Source organism: Pongo abelii, chromosome 8, assembly GCF_028885655.2.
Source record: "Pongo abelii isolate AG06213 chromosome 8, NHGRI_mPonAbe1-v2.0_pri, whole genome shotgun sequence".
Lineage (NCBI taxonomy): Eukaryota > Metazoa > Chordata > Mammalia > Primates > Hominidae > Pongo > Pongo abelii.
In genome coordinates this window covers 130,300,254-130,316,304 of record NC_071993.2, presented here as the reverse complement: position 1 = coordinate 130,316,304, position 16,051 = coordinate 130,300,254, and positions in this window count along the sequence as shown.

Below are 16,051 nucleotides of genomic sequence, written 5' to 3'. Positions count from 1 at the left end.
AAAAAAAAAAGAAAAAAGAAACTGTCAACAACCTCAAATATCTATCAATAAAAAAGTAGGTAAAGTACAATGAATTTTCATAGAATCACTATGGAATGTATATGTACCACATTCACAGTTTAAAATAAGTAAATACATTTTAAAATAGCATCTGTAAACACATCTATGATATGGATGCATGTGCCCCCCTGTAACGCACAGAAAAAAATCTCTAAGGTACAAACCACATTATTCCACTGGTTATCACTGAGGAATAAAAAAGCTAAGAGGAGATAAGAGAGCTCATTTTTTACATCACTTGCTGCTGTATTGGTTTATTTTTTACAGTGAGCACACATTCTTTTGGTAACAGGAAATTATTACGAATGTTTCAAAATACAGTTGTTCTGGCTAAGTGTTGCTGTTGCCCGAGCCACAGGCTCTGAGGAACAGAACCCAGGGCAGGAAGGAGGTGCAGGCCAGAGCAAGCTCCTCAGACTCCCTGGGTGTAAAATGGGGATCACTGTGGTATCCACATCCTAGGGTTTCTGTGCAGGTAAAATGAAGTCATGCCTACGAAGCCCCCAGAACAGTGCCTGGCACGCAGTAAGCACATAATGTAATAAGTAGTAGCTGTTATAGCTGGGGCTGTTGGTGGTAACACTGCTGCCCAGAGACAACCACAGCAGTCATGAGCCTGCATTACAGCAGCCTGTTGTCAAGTCTGGGTCCTGTACTAAACATAAGAAGATCAAAGGTGAAACAAAATTCATCTCAACATCCCCAGTGCCTGGGACACTGAAGGATACACTAACATTTGACGAACAAATGTATGGACTGTCAGGAAATATGCATCGATGGTAACTGAACTGGAATAAACTGGTCTCCACCAATAAGCAAACAGGCAGTTCCTATGACATACCTGTGCCCAAGCAGAAAAGCAGAGAGCACAGCCCCACCCTCAAGGTGCAGAGATCAACACATCTGAAAAAAAGCTAATGAGGAGTAAGTGACATACAGAATTACTTAACCACTTCCTCCTCATGGCCCCTTAGCTTCTTATATACACCACTATCACAGCTCTTATGACTCCCAGGAGTTTCTATTTCTTGAGACAGAAACAACATTAGACCCTTAGTGAGCACTAGCTATGAAACAGGCCCTGTGCCAAACTGTTCATACACATTAATTCATTCAATTCTCATAGCAAACCTACCATCATTGTCCCTGCTTTGCAGCTGAAGAAACTGGAACACAGAAAGGTTCAGTAATTTGCCTAAGATCACACAGTAAATGACAGGGCCAGGATATGAACTTGGAAGAGCACGGTTTCAGAGCCCAGGACCTCCAATATTACATATTATTGTAGCCATTTAGATAGCAAGTGCCTTGGGGGCTAGGTCATGTCTTAGTGACCTTTGTATCATCAGTACCTGGATCAGAACTTGGCATGTAGTAGGTTCTGAATAAATATTTGTTGATTAAACAGGCTCAGGCTATACTCACCTCTGGCTTAAAATGGAGTCAGTTTTCCCCACCGCCCCATCCATCTACTGCCCAGAGCACCAGCCTTGGGTTCATGTGAGTAAGCCAGCCTCCCAGGCCCCAAAGCTGCCCTGGTACCCTCCGATATCTCAGCAAGTTTCTCCAAAAACAATTCAGCTCAATAGCCAGCCAGCACATGTTGGTGAGAGATTCTAGGCATAGCTGTCACTGATGAAAAAATTATATTTATGTCCTGAACAAAATCCATTCATTCGTTTAAGTACCCAGAGTCCTCCAGAGAGTGTCATGAATCCACCCAACATGCCCTGGCTCTCGACTTTGTATCTGCATCTTTGATTTAACTGATGGATGTGTAAAATCACAGGTGATACACACAGCCAGACAAATCCCAGGTGGCCCATCCAAAGGACCAAGAGCAAAACTTATTCCAGTTGAGATCAGTGGAACTTGGATTCACAAAATCCCCCCGGAGATCCTCTCTCTGGCCTTTGATGACGATGATGATGATGATGATGATGATGATGATGATGATGCAGAAACATGGGGGCTTCCAAGGCTGTACCTCCTAGGCATCCTGGGGAAAGAAGCCCATCAGAATGTCTTCTAGGCAGCTTAGCCCCTGCCCCCGAGGCCAGCACAGTTCCCACATTACACGTGTAGTTTTCCCTCCATACTCTGGGTCTGCTGCTCACTCACTTAGCAGGTTCTTTCTTCTCTCCTCTCTCTTTCCTGTGGTTGTTTTATGGTAGCACCTTTCCTAGACATCTATTCAGACCAGAAGTCTAAGGTCACCTCCCTTGAGAGGCCTTCCTTGATTTCCAGGAACCTTACTACAGTTACTTCTCAGAGCACTGAATCTGTACCTCTTTATAGTATTGATCAGTCTGTTCTGTAATTATTTACTTCCCTGAGTCTTCTCTCAGCTGTGAGTCCAGCACCAGATCCCTGGAGCCCAGCACTGAGCCTGGTACATGAGGGGCATTCAACAAATATGTGCTGAGTGAATTAACATCCACAGCCTCCCTGAACTTCATTTACAGGGAGCTCCTTTATAAGCACTTGCCACTCTCTTAAATAGCAGATGCTTATGTGTGTTGCCTCTCGGACTAGACCACAAGTTCCCTTGAGAAAAGATTATGTCTTATTAAATTAAATCTGCTGCCCCTAGTACTATGTGGCACATAGTATGTACTCAATAAATAGGTAACTATCCAATTTATAGTCTTGAGAGTCCCTTTTTTTTTTTTTAATGGAGTTTCGCTCTTGTCTTCCAGGCTGGGATCTCGGCTCACTGCAATCTCCACCTCAAGGGTTCAAGCGATTCTCCTGCCTCAGCCTCCCGAGTAACTGGGATTGCAAGTGCCTGCCACCATGCCCGGCTAATTTTTTGTATATTTAGTAGAGACAGGGCTTCGCCATATTGGGCAGGCTGGTCTCGAACTCCTGACCTCAGGTGATCCACCCATCTCAGCCTCCCAAGGGAGTCTTGAGAGTCTTTAAATCAAGATTTCAAATTGTTTTAGCAAATAAGCTGAATTTATTATTTGAGCACGTTTTAGGTGGTAAGTTTGCCCCTTAAAGTGTCATTGGAGTCACAGGAGGACGGATGTTATTCCTGAGAAGCAAGAGAGTCCATACCACTCAAGTGGTCACTCAAGTCAGTGGTGGGGCCTGGCCATAAAAAAAGAAACAAACCGATTTTCCAAGGTTATGTTCTAACCATAAGATTACGCTGTCTCTTGAGAAAACATCAATCCTGGGTAGATGTTTAATTAATATCCTTTCTTTTAACCCCCTTTGTTTCTGCTCAAGCTGCACATCCCTGAGGATGGTAAAGTGTTTACTCTAAATTAAAATGAATGGAAATATATCTCCTTTGGAAAATTGGACCATGCTAATGGCAATTGGAATGGAGTGCACCAACAGATAAAAATCCACCACAGGGAACACCCAAGGACTCCAGACTGTTAGAATATAATATTTTCTCAGAAATAACTTCTAGGTCTTCAGAATCTGGAGGAAAAAAATGCCAGCTTTTAGCTTCTGTGTGGTAAACTAGTAAGGAAAGAGGAGGGTGGCGTGCCCACATCATCCTCAACTCCTGCATCATATTGTAGGTCAAGCACTGTGCAGAGACTGGGGGCAGAGGGTGGATGGGCTGCTGAGGCTGCCCCCGAAGGGTCTTACCAGTTAAAGAGGGAAGTGGGAAAATCAACAGGCAATTATGCCCACTGGTGTGCTGGTAAACTGCCTCTCCGGGAAAAACCAAATCAACAAACAAAAACACCCTGATTTGTAGCATTTGCAGATTTTGATGGTGTAAATACTTCCACCATTCTGATTTTAAGCTATCAAGGTGAGATCACTGAACTTGGAGCTGGAAAGAGATGCCCAGTATTGGCTCTCACGTACCATTTTAAGCCAGTCTGAGCTGATATCAGCTGGTATGAGTTTGGAGCAGGGATCTGTAGATGCCTCCAGAAGAAAGTAGCCCCCTAAGCTGAGTCCTGAAGGTCAAACAGAAGACAGCCAAGAAGATAAAAGGAAAGGAGGTGAGGGAGGGCATTTCAGAAAAAGGGCACAGCACATGCAAAGACCCAGGTGCAAATGTCGTGGAGAGCAGGGATGGCTTATAACACCGTGAATTGTAAAGAAAGCTGGGATATGGGAGGAAAAGTGGGAAAGAAACCCTGAGCTGGGTCTGGGCCACATTATGAGTAGCATTGCTGATTCTCTGGATGATAAAGAGTCACTAAATATTTTAAGCAAAGGAGGGACCTTATTTTGGAAGGATCCCTCTGGCTCTTGAGTGGATGGGCAAGATTAGAGATAGGGGTATTAGAGGGTTCATATTGGTATGGTGGTGCTATGACTACAGCAATAGCAGTGACCATGGATAATGGCAGATCCTTCTGAGAGTTAACTAGGGGGAAAGTATTAACCAGAATGAGTGAATAAGTTCATGGGCAGGGGGAGAAGTGAGAGAGAAGGAGAGGACAAGAACTTGCCCGGGCTTTAGCTAGAGAAACCAGGATGATGGAAATGCCAATCAACAAACAAAAGAGAGAAGACAAAAGGAAAAGCAGCTTACAAGGTGAAGATGAGTTCTGCTCATCTTGGGACATATCAGGATTGTGGTGCTACCCAGACATCCAAGTGGAAATGTCCAGCAGGCATCCAGTTCTACAGATAGAGAATGCAAGAGAGATGTGTGAGCTGGAGAAAACAAAGGAAAGTTAAGTCATAGAAGCAAACCAAAGTGCCCAGGGCAAGTATGGAAGTGAGAAGAAAAGAGCCAAAGATAACCCTCTGCAGAGCAGCAACCCCCAAGGGATGGGAAGAAAACGTGTGTCAGTAAGGACGCTTTTGGTTGCAAGTAACATAACAGTTACTTGTTACCAAACAATAAAATAAATTTATGAGGGGAGGAGCCAAGATGGCCGAATAGGAACAGCTCCGGTCTACAGCTCCCAGCGCGAGCGACGCAGAAGACGGGTGATTTCTGCATTTCCATCTGAGGTACCGTGTTCATCTCACTAGGGAGTGCCAGACAGTGGGCGCAGGTCAGTGGGTGAGCGCACCGTGCGCCAGCCGAAGCAGGGGCGAGGCATTGCCTCACTCGGGAAGCGCAAGGGGTCAGGGAGTTCCCCTTCCAGGGGTGACAGACGGCACCTGGAAAATCGGGCCACTCCCACCCGAATACTGTGCTTTTCCGACGGGCTTAGGAAACGGTGCCCCAGGAGAGTATAGCCCGCACCTGGCTCAGAGGGTCCTACGCCCACGGAGTCTCGCTGATTGCTAGCACAGCAGTCTGAGATCAAACAGCAAGTCGGCAGCGAGGCTGGGGGAGGGGCGCCCGCCATTGCCCGGGCTCGCTTAGGTAAACAAAGCAGCCTGGAAACTTGAACTGGGTGGAGCCCACCACAGCTCAAGGAGGCCTGCCTGCCTCTGTAGGCTCCACCTCTGGGGGCAGGGCACAGACAAACAAAAAGACAGCAGTAACCTCTGCAGACTTAAATGTCCCTGTCTGACAGCTGTGAGGAGAGCAGTGGTTCTCCCAGCACGCAGCTGGAGATCTGAGAACGGGCTGACTGCCTCCTCAAGTGGGTCCCTGACCCCTGACCCCCGAGCAGCCTAACTGGGAGGCACCCCCCAGCAGGGGCAGACTGACACCTCACACGGCCGGCCAGGTACTCCAACAGACCTGCAGCTGAGGGTCCTGTCTGTTAGAAGGAAAACTAACAGAAAGGACATCCACACCAAAAACCCATCTGTACATCACCATCATCAAAGACCAAAAGTAGTTAAAACCACAAAGATGGGGAAAAAACAGAGCAGAAAAACTGGAAACTCTAAAAACCAGAGTACCTCTCCTCCTCCAAAGGAACGCAGTTCCTCACCAGCAACGGAACAAAGCTGGACAGAGAATGACTTTGACGAGCTGAGAGAAGAAGGCTTCAGACGATCAAATTACTCCGAGCTACGGGAGGATATTCAAACCAAAGGCAAAGAAGTTGAAAACTTTGAAAAAAATTTAGAAGAATGTATAACTAGAATAACCAATACAGAGAAGTGCTTAAAGGAGCTGATGGAGCTGAAAACCAAGGCTCGAGAACTACGTGAAGAATGCAGAAGCCTCAGGAGCCGATGCGATCAAATGGAAGAAAGGGTATCAGCCCTGGAAGATGAAATGAATGAAATGAAGCGAGAAGGGAAGTTTAGAGAAAAAAGAATAAAAAGAAACGAGCAAAGCCTCCAAGAAATGTGGGACTATGTGAAAAGACCAAATCTACGTATGATTGGTGTACCTGAAAGTGACGGGGAGAATGGAAACAAGTTGGAAAACACTCTGCAGGATATTATCCAGGAGAACTTCCCCAATCTAGCAAGGCAGGCCAATATTCAGATTCAGGAAATACAGAGAACGCCACAAAGATACTCCTCGAGAAGAGCAACTCCAAGACACATAATTGTCAGATTCACCAAAGTTGAAATGAAGGAAAAAATGTTAAGGGCAGCCAGAGAGAAAGGTCGGGTTACCATCAAAGGGAAGCCCATCAGACTAACAGCGGATCTCTCGGCAGAAACCCTACAAGCCAGAAGAGAGTGGGGGCCAATATTCAACATTCTTAAAGAAAAGAATTTTCAACCCAGAATTTCATATCCTGCCAAACTAAGCTTCATAAGTGAAGGAGAAATAAAATACTTTACAGACAAGCAAATGCTGAGAGATTTTGTCACCACCAGGCCTGCCCTAAAAGAGCTCCTGAAGGAAGCGCTAAACATGGAAAGGCACAACCGGTACCAGCCACTGCAAAATCATACCGAAATGTAAAGAACATCGAGACTAGGAAGAGACTGCATCAACTAACGAGCAAAATATCCAGCTAACATCATAATGACAGGATCAAATTCACACATAACAATATTAACTTTAAATGTAAAATAAATTTATGAAATTGGAAAGTCTGGAGATAATCTCTTACTGGGCCAAGAATTGATCAAGGATGTAGCCATGTCTGCAGGAGCCCATTTTCTTTCCATTTCTCTGCTTAGCTTTCCTGAGTGTAGTCTTCATCTTTTTCTCTTTTTCTTTGAGACAAAGTCTCACTATGTTGCCCAGGCTGCTCTCAAACAAGTGGCCTCAAGCAATCCTCCCACCTCAGCCTCTCAAGTGTCTGGGATTACAAGCACACACCACCCTGCCCATATAGTCTTCATCTTAAACATGGCTCTCAGAGCTACACCCTTCCTCAAAAAAGGAGGATCTCTGGCCCAGCACAAGTCCAGTGCTTCCTTTCATTTGAATTGGCTCAATGGATGCCCACCTATGAAGCAGCTACCCTGGCCAGGGGCATGAAATGTGCTGATTGGCCTAACCCAGGCCACAGGCTTCACCCTCAGAACATGGGGTGGTATCAGCTTCTCCTGAACCACAAGAATCCTTCCAGGAAATTAAAGCTGATGAGAGGAGAAAGGATAATTGATGTTTAGGAGACCACCAACAAATGCCAATTGACAGTGGACACTCTTCCTGAGAGAATGAGGCTGAGATGGACGACCAAAGAGCTAGGAAGAAAACCAGCAGAGAACAATGGTTCAGAAACAAGGGAGGAGCAAGATGGCTGATTAGAGATGCCTGGTGCTTGTCCCACCCCTGAAACCCCCACAAGAAAAAACCAAGGCAATGAATAAAAGCTAAGATTTTACTGGAGTGTCAAAGGGAGAGTGCTGAAGTGCAGTGGAAAAGTAAAGAGATGCTGTGGTGATTGAAACCCAGGAGGGCAGCATGGAGGCACCTGGCCTCTGCACTCCATCTTCACTGCACCTCCCACCCCCAAGAGGGCAGCATGAAAGAACCTAGCCTATGCAGCCCCATCTTCCCAACAGCACCTGGATCAGATCAGCCTGGAGACAGGAGGGATTTCCTTTGCAGGGAAAAAGTAAGTAGAAGAACCCCACCAGCCCCCATTGCCACCACAAATATTGGCAGTCCTTACTATAGGAGAATCCCACAGTCCTTGCAAGCCCTGAGTACAGTTTGGAACATTGCCAAGAATTAATGCAGCTGCATTACTCCAGATTGGAGCACAAAGTGTGCACTCCCCACCTCCCACTCACCCACTGTGAGCCAAGCTGCTGCAATACAGCGCTCTCTTAAGTCCAGAGCCTCTCTGAATTGTGCCCTCCCCTGGGGATAAGTAGCCACTGCACCTATTCAGCACTGGGGCTCCATCTTCATTCACAGAAGCCCACACGAGTGGCTGAATGTCACTACCTCAACTGCATGGAGCCTGAGCCCAGGATCGGCTATGACTCTGGTCTTGTTCAGTGGGGAAACCAACCCCCCACTGCCTGGACTTACAGCTGGAAGAACAGTCTGGCAGTCCTGGCCAGGGTGAACCCATCCTTGAGCCAGCCAAACCCTCCCCTGAGAGGGAGAGGTCCTTGAGCCACCAAGAAGCTAACATGCCACCAGGCTGGCAAAGCAGCTACACACCCATGCTCAAGGCCTAAGAAACAGCCCCATAGACCACCTCCCAGCAAACACACCCCAGGCTGGCCTAGCAACTACACACCCACCCATGTCCCCAGCCAGGGTAACAGTTCCATGTCCCCAGTCTCAGCAAGCCAGACCCCTAATTGGCCTACCTACTGTGTGCATGTACATGCCCCCAATCTGAGCAACAGCCTGGTGAGTCCACCCCCAGAAAAGCAGCACCATGATCACCATAAACTCTCTCAGCCTAGGCCCCTGAGATACTCACAAATGCCACTAACATGGATCACAGCTTAAGAAACCATATGGAGACTACACTACTGCATCCACGTAGAACCAAGGCCTATGAATAACCAACACGCCCCACCATACTGACATCCCAAGGCCTATGAATAAGTCTTTCCCTATCCTATAAAATTGGAAGAGGTGACTGTCCCACCAGATATGTAGAAATCAATGTGGGAACATATCAAACAGGAAAAAGCAAGAAAACATGACACCTCCAAAAGAACACAATAATTCTCCAGTAACAGACTCCAATCATGAGGAAATATACAAATGCCAGAAAAGGAACTCAAAATAATAATCTTAAGAAAACTCAGTGAGATACAAGAGAATACAGATACGACAATTCAACAAAATCAGGAATACAATTCATGATTTGAATGAGAAATTCAACAGATAGATATCATTAAAAAAAAACCCAAAATCCTAGAGCTGAAGAATTTAATGAACAAAATGAAAAACACAATTGAGGGCTCCAACAACAGACTAGATCAAGCAAAAGAAACAATTTCTGAACTTGGGCCGGGCGCGGTGGCTCACGCCCATAATCCCAGCACTTTGGGAGGCTGAGGCCGGCAGATCATGAGGTCAGGAGACCAAGACCATCCTGGCTAACAGGGTGAAACCCCATCTCTACTAAAAAATACAAAAAATTAGCCGGGCGTGGTGGCGGGCCCTTGTAGTCCCAGCTACTTGGGAGGCTGAGGCAGGAGAATGGCGTGAACCTGGAAGGCGGAGCTTGCAGCAAGCCGAGATTGCACCACTGCACTCCAGCTTGGGCGACAGAGCGAGACTCCATCTCAAAAAAAAAAAAAAAAGAATTTCTGAACTTGAAGACAGGTCTTTTGAAACAACACCGGCACACATTTAGCAGGGACACTTAACACAGACCTGAGGGCTCAGGGGAAGTTTGCCAGAGAAAGTAACAGGTAACCTGACATTTGTAGGACAATGAGGAGTTGGGCAAGTGGAAGGCACATAGATAACTGGGATGCAAGTCATGGTACGGGCAGCGGAAAGAATATGTGCAAAACTCTGAGATGAGAGGAGCTTTGTATACTCAAGGAGCTGCGTGAAGCTAGGTATGGCTGGGGCACATTGCTCTTATCCAATACCCTAGATGAAACGGGTCAGAGCCCTTGGCACACCTCCAGAGGCCTCACCCACCCAGTCCTTGAATCATCTCTCCTCCAATATGATCATAAGTCAACTTGTGGTGTCTCCATCTTGTTCCAGGGATTCCAAGCGAGGCCTGGTCTAACACCTTATTGAAGTGAGGTATGCAATACTAAAGTCCTTCGTTTGACTGCAACCTTCCAAAGGACATAGGGTGTTACCTGTTTTGTTTACTGCCATATCTCTGGCACCTAGTACAGTGCCTGGCAGTAGTAGGCACTCAATAAATAATTGTCAAAAAAATTTAAAAAGCAAGCAAGGATACAATTAACCTCCCTGCCTGATTCACCTCTGTAGCCACCCTATCAAAAACAACAACAAATGCAGTAACCTGTGCACATGCCTGTGCCTGGTGGTCACATGACTACTAAAAGCTCACAAGTTATTCTTGAAACCATTTATTGAGAATGAATATCAAATCTTTAGATGTCTCCTTCATTTTGTTGAAATTGTGGGCTTCATTTCCCTGTCTCCACTCATTCTGACACCTCAGAGAAGGCAGATTAGTTGGGGGTATGGGAGGTCAGAGATCTCATCTCTAAATTCTATCTGATTCCTACTCTTTCCACATGCTTTTTTTCTACCTTATAGGTATATTGTATCTTGAAATGGAGCTGATCAGGATTTTCTACCTCCCATTTTATTTTATTTTATTTTTTACTTTTATTTTTTTTGAGACGGAGTCTTGCTCTGTCACTCAAGCTGGAGTGCAGTGGTGCTATCTTGGCTCACTGCAAGCTCCGCCTCCCAGGTTCATGCCATTCTCCTGCCTCAGCCTCCCGAGTAGCTGGGACTACAGGCGCCTGCCACCACGCCCAGCTAATTTTGTTTTTGTATTTTTAGTAGAGACGGGTTTCACCCTGTTAGCCAGGATGGTCTTGATCTCCTGACCTCGTGATCTGCCCACCTCAGCCTCCCAAAGTCTACCTCCCATTTTAATGAGGCCATAGTTTAATTAAAAGTAGAATAACATTTATGTACGTAATTATCACACCTCAACAAGAGGCAACTAAGAGCCTCTTATGAATGCACATCCTGCCACCTTGGCATGGGTTTTATGAAACATACCTGAAGGGCCAGTGTGGGCCTCACACCTGGAATCCTAGCACTTTGGGAGTGCAAGGTGGGAGGATTGCTTGAGGCAAGCAGTTTTGAGATCAGACTAGGCAACATAGAGAGACACTGTCCAAAAAAAAAAAAAAGAGAGAGAGAGAAAGAGAGAGAAAGAAGGAAGGAAGGAAAGGAGAAGGAAGGAAGGAAGGAAGGAAGGAAGGAAGGAAAGAAAGAAAGAAAGAAAGAAAGAAAGAAAGAAAGAAAGAAAGAAAGAAAGAAAGAAAGAAAGAAAGAGAGAGAAAGAAAGAAGGAAAGAAAGGGAGGGAAGGAGAGAAAGAAGGGAAGGGGAGGGGAGGGAAGGGGAGGGGAGGGGAGGGGAGGGAAGGGGAGGGGAGGGGAGGGGAGGGAAGGGAAGGGAAGGGAAGGGAAGGGAGCTGAAGATCACTAATTTTCTGTTTGGGTGATAGTGACAGGCTATTATCAATGAAAACCTTTATTGAATTAAAGTATGTGCGTGAGGCTTAAAAGAGGCCCTTTAAGTGTCAGGTTCTCCAATATCATATCCTTTGCAGGGACATGGATAGAGCTGGAGGCCATCAGTCTTAACAAACTAACACAGGAACAGAAAACCAAATACCATATGTTCTCACTTATAAGTGGGAGCTAAATAATGAGAACACATGGACACATAGAGGGGAACAACAGACACTGGGCCTATCCAAGGGTGGAGGGTGGGAGGAAGGAGATGATTCAAAAAACTAACTAATGGGTACTAGACTTAATACCTGGGTAATGAAATAATCTGTACAACAAACCCCCATGACACAAGTTTACCTATGTAACTAACCTGCACTTGTACCCCTGAACTTAAATTTAAACACACACACACACACATATATATGTATGTATGTATATGTATATGTTTAAGTTCAGCGGTACAAGTATGTATATATATATATATATATATATATATATAGACAGAGAGAGATAGTATATATACATATATAGAGAGAGAGAGAGAGTCTAGAGAGAGAGGAAAAAAAGGAAGAAAATTTAACAAATTTAACAAATTCAAAAAAAGTGTTATGTTCTCATATTTGGAACAAAATAGATCACAATCCTATGTATAGTGATAATAATTTATGTGCTCATAAACGTTTAGTGCTTTTCAGGCTCTTCAAACTGTCTTGCTTGACCCCTAGAACCACACAGCCAGGTATGTAAAGGGAGTCATCACCCTTCATTTGCCAATGAGGAAAACAGAGGCTCTGGGAGGTAAGATACATGTCCAAGGTTAACAGGGGACCAAGTCTTAGTTCTTAATCCAGTGCCCTTACTACCACTTCACACCATAAGATGATACAGTCTATGGTTTTCTGGAATTATTGTTTGCCAAAAGTTAGTATCACTTAGGCACAGAGTGACATTCTTAGTGAAGAAACCATAAGATATACGTGTAAGATATTTATTACAAGACTTTAAGATTTGGAGAATCTAGAAGGACCACAGGTCAGAGAAAGGGCTCTTGAGTAAGACTACCTGGGTTCAAATTCAGGCTCTGTCACAAATTACCTGTGTGAATCATGGACCAGTTACTTAATGTCCCTGTCCCCGGTGAACATCTGGGGTTGTCCCCAGCTACCATTCCCTGGGATTCCATTTGGGATCCTCATGGATTGAAGAACACTGTATTAGTACATTCTCACACTGCTTAAATAAACTACCCAAGACTTGGTAATTTATAAAGAAAGGAGATGTAATTGACTCACAGTTCCACATGGCTGGGGAAGCCTCAGGAAACTTACAATCATGGAGGAAGGCAAAGGGGAAGCAAGGCGTGTCTTACATGGCAGCAGGAAAGAGCAAGAGAGGGGACGTGCCACACTTTTAAGACCACCAGATCTTTTGAGAACAGCATGGGGGAAACCATCAACATGATCCAATCACCAACCATCAGGTCTCTCCCTCAACACGTGGAGTTTGCAATTTGAGATGAGATTTAGGTGGGAACACAGAGCCAAACCATATCAAATAATGACTCTAACAATCAGCTCCAGGGGTAGCACAAGTGATCTAAACTAAGTCAATCAACTCATTCCATCACCCACACCATGTCACTGATTCCACCATAACCATGTGACCTAAGCTAATCCAATCAGAAGGACTCAAAGAAAATGTTGGGACAAAGATATTTCACTGGATGTAAGCAAGGAAGCATGGTGTCCTGGGAGCTTCTGGCAGCCATCTTGGAACCATGAAAGGATGAAGTGGCACTTCTAGAAAGCAGAGACATAAAAAGAAACTGGGTCTGTGATATCACTGTTGAATTTCTGACTCAAGCCTACCATTCACTTTGGATCTTTGAGTTACTTGAAACAATACATTCCTGTTTAAGCCAATTGGAGTTGTTTCCTGTTATCTACAACCAAAAACATTCTGATTCTCACGGACTGCTCAACTGTAGAATAGCGATAAATAGCAATAGTCACCTTGATTAGTTTACTGTAAGACTCAAATAACACATGTGAATACTTGGCACAGTGCTGTATATGACATGGACACTTGGAAACATGTCATCTTTTTTCTCATTATAATATCTAGTTCTTTATGCCCAAAAGGCCAAGTCTTTCAAAGATAAATATCACATTTAGCCTGGGGGTCCCAGATAAACTGCATTTGCCCACACTTTTATGCATGGGCTCATTGAGTATGTGCTATTTTTAAATTGTGTTATATTAGAAACTGCTGTAGTGGGAGGGCAGAGGTATTTTGTCATAATCATATTGCTCATCATTTCCGGGGGTTTGGTGATTTTACTACCTTTTTCCCAGTATCGCCTGGGTTGGTGTCCTTAACCTATTATGTAATGATGTTTCAGGGTCTGGGAGATGAATTACTCTCTACGTAAAATATGGCAGCAGATCTATACCCCTAAGCTCTGATAATTACTTTTTAATGCAACTACAATTCTTTCAAAGAGATGTTTTCGTGCTCTAAAATCTTCTTAAAAGCATCCCTTAGGCTGAAATTAAGTTGGAAGGAATGTCATGGAGGTCTGTGGCAAGGGGTGAGATGGGCTCAGGTTACCAACCCGCCTGACATGATTCATGAGCCTTGAGCAACGAGAAGCCCAGCCTCCCTCTCACCTCTGTGGCCATGCCTGTTCCTGCACACAGCTGCCAAGGCAAAGGGTGAGAATGCACTTCATCACTGAACATGACACCCACATAATGGTGACAAATGAGTCTTTGAGGAGGGGGAGAGTGAGCAGGGTGGGGGCTCACAAGGGGCTGGGACTGAGCTGGATGGGGGGCACCTACCAAGGCTACCCTTTGCACTGCATCAAAGAGTTTTTCTCTATCAAAATAATTGTGGATTTCTGATATGGTTTGGCTGTGTCCCCACCCAAATGTCATCTTGAATTGTAACGCCCACAATTCCCACATCCCAGTGGAAGGTAATTATATTATGGGGGTGGGTGTTTCCCATCCTGTTATCGTGATAGTGAATAAGTCTTACGAGATCTGATGGTTTTGAAAATGGAAGTTTCCCACACAAGCTCTCTGTCTGCCTCCATCTATGTAAGACGTGACTTTCTCCTCCTTGCCTTCTGCCATGACTGTGAGGCCTCCCCAGCCATGTGGAACTGTAAGTCCATTAAATCTCCTTATTTTGTAAATTGCCCAGTCTCAGGTATGTCTTTATCACGGCGTGAAAATGGACTAATACTTCTTTTCTATAATATTAACAAATATTTCAGTTAAGGCATTTAGAATTCCTAAAGGACCACAGCCAATGGGTTCCTTAGGAAGAAATGTCTGAGTCCTTCTGGAAACCCTTTTGCTACTGGACTTGGCTGTGGATTGCCAGTGTCTTCCACTATTTCCTCACTGTGTGTGCAAAAATGTCTTCCATTTCATTTTGGTATTCTCAAAATTAAGATTGTTTGGTCTCTGCAAAAACAAACAGGCCATCTTGTCTAGAGGGAGCTCTACATACAGGTGCTCTAGCTAAAACATCATCTGTCATAATTAACCTCTATGCAACTAATGCATGAAGTGCTTAATTAGCTACACAGAGGAAAGCAAATGGGAACAGGCATAACATAAAGATACCCAAAGGGGATGGGAACCACAAAATGCTAAGGTCTCTGAATTCCAAAGAAATTCGAAATCCCCAAATGCCCAGCAGATCTATGAAAACATTTCCTTTCCCTCTGCCTGAAGCTACCCTTAGAAAAACTTTAAAGAGTTTAAAAACTAAGACAAACTAGAGTTCTTTACTTTGATCATCGGACACACAGAGAAGGATGGGCAGCCCCTAACAGCTCTCTGTCAAGGTGCTCTCTAATGGTCAGATAAGGGAGCCTAACAGGTGCATGGGCCAAGGGGGCATAGTCCCTTCTCATGGTGTGAGGTCTCCGTAGTCACAGACAGATTCCCAGGGGAACTGTAGGGACAAAAAGAAGAGAGAGTTGGCACAAATGACTTTATAAAAAGAGGAAACAGGATTTGATAGCACTGCTTTCATATGAAAAGAATGAGAAATGGATTTTCAACATAACTCAGAAAAACATCATGTAAGACCATATGCTCACGTGATTTGGGCGTGTTGCTTTCTGATGACCTGTAAAACATGATGGAAAATGTAGAATTTAGAATTCCCAGAGGATGAGATGGGCTGTGTGTCCATTACGTTGTATTCTAAAATTGACACTTTGTCCTTTTTTGGTATGGAGAGGTTCTGGTCATCAAGGGGTACCTGGTGTGCTGATGCGTTCTATCAGCAGCTGAAGACAGATCAATAAGTTTTAAATTCCAAAGGAATGAGTGGCAGGGTATTGCTCCGACCAATGTTTTACTCAAACCAAACACCAAGGCTCTCAAAACCATGCATTTGAGAAATGATGGCAGGAAACAGAGAGTTATATCTAGAGAAGAGATTTCATGGGGACATAATAGCCACCTGTCTTAGTCTATTCAGGCTGCTATAACAAAAATACCATAAACTTGGTGGTTTATAAATAACACACATTTATTTCTCACAGTTCTG